This window comes from Palaemon carinicauda, chromosome 3, assembly GCF_036898095.1.
Source record: "Palaemon carinicauda isolate YSFRI2023 chromosome 3, ASM3689809v2, whole genome shotgun sequence".
Taxonomy (NCBI): domain Eukaryota; kingdom Metazoa; phylum Arthropoda; class Malacostraca; order Decapoda; family Palaemonidae; genus Palaemon; species Palaemon carinicauda.
In genome coordinates, this window is record NC_090727.1 from 36,960,021 (window position 1) to 36,966,142 (window position 6,122).

Genomic DNA, 6,122 nt, shown 5'->3' on the forward strand with positions numbered 1-6,122 from the left:
TTGAAGGTAGACACTGTAAGTGATATCCTGGGAGTCCCGCCACAGTCAGTCCTCCAGGGATCTGACTTCTTTTTCATAGACGTAAAACTGTGGTTTGTTGATTAAGCACATTTTCTGTACTGTATGTTCTTATTTTCCTATAACTTAGAATAGTTAATGGTAAAGATGTTGACTAGTTACCGAAAAAAACTTCTTCTTGGAAGTTTTTAATATTTTTTTCATTACAGAATGCATTCAGCTAATAATTATATGTTTCTTATCATAATTATTATTATTGTTAGTGTTAGTGTTAGTGTTATTATTTGCTCAATAATTTTGATGACGAGTAACTTCTCCCCATAAAAAATATATATTCAGGCTCTTTTGAGATCACCTCATTTCATGTTTATCCCCGCGATCTTGCATCTCCCTTTGGGCGCAACTTTAATCATATCCCAATTTCCTGTTGATGGCGATATGGCCGAAATAAATGGCAAAGGCAAAGACGTCATAATCTCAGCGAGTTGTGGGAAATGAGTCTTTTGCAGGTTAAGAGAAGATAGATTCGTTTTGAAATAAGCTTATTGTTTGCAAATTATTGTTTCAAAGATATTATTTTTCCTTTTTTTTTTTTACTTGCTCGTCTTTTGAATTTGAATGCATATTTTTTATCATGAATTTTTAAAGAATTATTTAATTTTTGACAAACCTTTAGGTTAAGGAAGCAATTTTTCTTCTTAATACCACTGTGTAGCATTATATTATTATTATTATTATTATTATTATTATTATTATTATTATTATTTTTTTTTTTTTCTTATTTTCTTTTTATTTTCTTATTTTTTTTTTTTTTTTTTGCTAAGCTATACAATCCTAGTTGGAAAAGCAAGATGCTGTAAGCCCAAGGGCTCGAACAGGGGGTAATAAGATAGCGCATATGGTGTGTTTCACTCTTCTAAAAAAAAAAAAAAATCTCCAAAAAGAACTTTAAAACACAATAACTCTATTCTATGAAATAAATCTTCAAAACACAATAACTCTTTTAGTTTGGAAAGATGTCTCAAGTTTTTTTTTAGTATACCATGTCAAGTCCTTAAAACTATTTAACCAGGGCAATGTTTTCATAATTGGCTATTTATGACAATAAAAAGGGATTTCAATCATTGCTTATTTAGACACCCATAAGCTATATATATATATATATATATATATATATATATATATATATATATATATATATATATATATATATATATATATATGTATGTATGTATGTATGTATGTTTTATGCGATTAAATCAGTTGAATTGCTGAGAGAGAGAGAGAGAGAGAGAGAGAGAGAGAGAGAGAGAGAGAGAGAGAGAGAGAGAGAGAGAGAGAGAGAGAGAGAGAATTAAGTGGTATTTTCTATGCAAAATTTACAATATGTACTCGTATTCACCTGTTTCTCTCTATTTAGACTTTATATAATATAGATAAATATTTCACACAAATAAAGAAAACTAAAATTTTTCACTCTTATACAAAAGCTCACAACAGTCAGGTCATCTTTTTTATTCATATCTCTTAATGGTCAGAAATAAAAGAAACTTGTTAGAAACTCCATCAAAATTAATACATTGTGTTAATGAAATATGAAACCTGAAAAAAACTCCAAAAGTTAGTCATTGTTAGAGAGATATCTGGACAGTGATATTATGTTATCATGAAAAAAAAAAAGATTATTTTCAGCTATTCACTAACTCCTGTTTCAATACATTTTACGTGAACGAATTTTTATGTAACAATGAATATCAGTAATTAAATCTATCAATGAATGTTTTTACTTGAGGCTTTATTAAATCCATGTCAGAGAGAGAGAGAGAGAGAGAGAGAGAGAGAGAGAGAGAGAGAGAGAGAGAGAGAGAGCTGTGGAGGAGTCTAGGATGCGGGTATTCCTAATTCAGATTTATCCCAAGGATTTTGGTCTTTCATACATTCCAGAAAATATGAATAATGTCTCCAAAATATATTCTTGACCAACAGCTAACGATGCAATATTTTCCTCTCTCTCTCTCTCTCTCTCTCTCTCTCTCTCTCTCTCTCTCTGAATAAATCAATAAATATTATATATATATATATATATATATACATATATATATATATATATATATATGCAAAAAATCACAGGAAAACGTGATGCTCAGATGCAGAAGAACCACAGGGAAAATGAAAATACGAAATATACGCTTAGGTCCTGACTAGTTTCGTGATACTTCTTCAGAGGACTGAAGAAGTATCACGAAACTAGTCAGTACTTAAGTGTATATTTCGTATTTTTATTTTCCCTGTGGTTCTTCTGCATATATACATATATATATATATATATATATATATATATATATATATATATATATACATATATATATGTATATATTTAAGTTTTGTTGTTTATCTTAAATTTATTTCATATTATATTTATATTACATTTATCTCATTTTATATTTATTTTCATTTACATTCGTTTCTATCTATTTATTAGTATATATATATATATATATATATATATATATATATATATATATATATATATATATATATATAACGGATTTTGAGCGAAGCGAAAAATCTATTTTTGGGTGAGATGGCCATGTCGTCCTGATGGAAGTTCCTATAGGGTAGCTTCCTAGGGTATATTACAACTACGGCGATATTCCCAGAGAATTTACCTTAAGGTACCAGAATTCTAACTCCTGGAGCGAGTATCCCTCGTGAAAGGGATATCGCGACATATCAGAGGACGTATTCTAGACACGTCACATGGCAATCTACATCCTGGACAGAGATTTCGTCTCGTAGGAGGTGATTGGCGAGATACGAATTCGGGAAAGAAAAAGGGGAGCCGCTCCCAAGGCTTCCCTATCCCCCGATTCGTATGCGTGCCTGGCGCCAATCCTGGCGCCATCTGTATTCCTTGTAGCGTACACGAGGTGCTACAGATACTGTATGTAGGGAGGGGTCCTACAGCCCTTTCTTAGAAAGGCAAGGGCGGGTCCATCAGGACGACATGGCCATCTCACCTAAAAATAGATTTTTCGCTTCGTTCAAAATCCGTTTTTTGGGCTCAAGCCATGTCGTCCTGATGGAAGTGTACCAGATCATTACTGTATCTGTGGATTCTCAGAACGTGCCGTACTCCCCGGAGGTAATTTTTCCCGGTCGACTAGACCTAGAGACCTAAGATGTTACCGTTATACATCTTTTCAACTAACTATAAACTATGTTAGAGCTTCCTGCCCCCTACAGGGAAGAGTCCTACTAGACTCTGGAAAAGTCTCGAAGAGTACATATATCTATGTATGAATACCAGGCAAGCTAATATAGTGGTCTCGCCCTATATTAAGTAAAGCATAGTTTGTAAAGGACCACTGCGTCAATATGAAATATCGACCCGTTTTCCGCAAAATACTTGTATTGGACAAAGGTTTTATATCCGCATAGGAGGAAAACCAATGCAACATAGCTTGCATAAAGGAACAATTCTATTAGAATTATCCCAGATAAGGTACATAGAATGAATGCTCAATTATACCAATAAATTGACACAGGTGAAGGAGACGCAAGGTTCTCAAGAACCAGATTATTGACAGGCAATAAATAGACAGGTTAATCACAATTATATATATATATATATTTAAGAAGAGGATAACCCAGAACTTTAAGCATAAGTATGATAGTAAACAGAGCTTGTTTGTCTGAAAGAAAAAACATTAGATGCCACTTTTAAGATACCGAGGTATCAAAGTCATAAAAGCCTGTATTACAAATCAATGACATTAGCGTTAGAAACGCTCGGCACACATGTCTGCACTTATGCTAGGTTCACCTTCGGAAATGGAACAGTCTGGATGGGCAACACAGTGCCCTCACTTAGTTTGTAGTACAGTATGTAACTACACACTCACCCTGGAATTAATCGTCCCAATTAAGACCACTGTTCCTCGCAGAGTTAAACAGTAGGGTTAACACCGCGACCCACTGCTACCACAGATCTCTTTTAGTTCCTCTACTTGCTTCGCATAGTGGCGAAAGAACACTCTGGAAGACTTCCAGCCAGTGTATGAACGGAGATGTTCAAAATCCATACAATTAAAGAAATTTAAGGATGAGGCAACTTTCCTCGGATCGTGACCTGCGGGTGTATTGTCAGGATCCGCTCTGCGAATAAAATATGTGATTTTCGCTCTGAGTTGATTCAGAGATAAATTTGAGCCTGATGTTTCTCCCCTGAATAGTTGACCACCCTTGAAGTCTGAAGTTCTATGAAGATAGACCTTTAGGCATTCTACTGGACATAGAGATGCATCTTCTTTCAGAGGGCAGATTCTCCAGGGACCCCACCTGTTGGTGGGTAACTCATTCTTGGCGAGAAACGTAGGATCCGGAAACAGGTTCAGTTCTTCCCCATCCAGGAACTGAACACGACCTGCCTCTCTCGAGAGGCTACAATCTCACTAACCCTGGCCCCGGACGCGAGTGCAAAATAGGAAAATAACTTTTTTTGTCAAATCCTTTAACGCACACTCTTCATTGCTCAACAGAGAAGCGAAATGAAGAACTTGTCTAAAGACCATGAAATGGGTTTTGGAGGTGCTGAAGGTCTGAGCCTAGCACAGGCTTTCGAGACTTTATTAAAGATCTCGTTACCTAGGTCGACCTGGAAGGCATATAGAATGGGTCTTGTCAAAGCAGACTTACACGCTGAAATCGTGTTCGCTGCCAACCCTTGACCATGGAGGTGGGGAAAAAAGATAAGCAGAAGTCTGTCAAGATCTCTTGCGGAATCTTCGCCTTGACAAAAGGCCACCCATTTTCTCCAAGATGACTCATATTGCCTTCTAGTAGATTTGCACTTATATTCCTCAAGGAAGTCTATACTGGCTTTCGAAATCCCGAAACGCTTTCTCACCGCTAAGGAGAGAAAATCATGAGCTGCAGGGTCCGGGTTTTCTGTAATGAAGCGCAGACAGTTGACTTCTGGACTCGCTGGGTCAGAACTGGATCTGGTAGTGGTACAAACTTCAGCTACAGTTCCAATGCCAGGAGGAACCACACGCTGTTCGGCCACTTGTGGGCCACTATTGCCGCTACCCTTTGAAGGATCTCAGTTTGTTGAGGACCCTCAACAGAAGGTTGTGAGGAGGGAACAGATAAATCTTGGACCATCTGTTCCAGTCGAGGGACATCGCGTCCACTGCTTCCGCTAAGGGGTCCTCGTACGGGGCACGTACAGGGGCAACTTCTTGTTCTCTTTCGTCGCAAAGAGGTCTATCTGCAGTTCTGGGACTGATTCAGAATGAAGGAGAATGATCCTGCGTCTAAGGACCATTCCGACTCTATCGGTGTGAACCTGGATAGAGCGTCCGCTGTCACATTGCGGACTCCTTGAAGGTGAACTGCCGACAGGTACCACTTCTTCTTTTCCGCCAATCGGAAGACGGCCAACATCACCTGGTTGAGAGGTGGTGACCTCGATCCTTGTCGATTCAAGTATCTCACAACTACCTCGCTGTCTATCACCACCTTATGTGGATCGAGTGACGCGGGGAGACTTTCTTTAAGGTAAGGAGCACTGCCCTAGCTTCTAGAAAGTTTTATGTGAAAGGTCCTGAATAGCCTGGACCAAGTCCCCTGGACTTTTTTCCGATGAGAGTGACCTCCCCATCCCTCCTTCGAGGCGTCTGAGTGAATCGTCACCGACGGGGGAGGTGGCTGAAGAAGAACCTGACTTCTTTAGATGTCTGGCTTGGGACCAAGGCCTGAGAAGAGTACTTAGCCGAAGCGGCTGGTCTTCTCAGATCTCTTCACGCGTTTGATGCATAACTTCTCCAAACTCCGATTGCATCTTTTAGCTGTGCTCTTAGCACTGGGTCTGTCACCGAAGCAAACTGGAGAGAGCGCAGTACTCTCTCCTGCTCGTGTCTTGATATCCTTTCGGAATCTTGAAGTCTCTTGACAGAACCCGCTATCTCCTTCCTTTTCTTCGCCGGGGTGGAGAAACGGTGTGACAAAAGGTCCCAGTGGATTCCCAGCCACTGGAACTTTTGAGATGGAGAAAGTCGAGACTTTTTCTGTTGATCTTAAAGCCTAGGTACTCTAGGAAC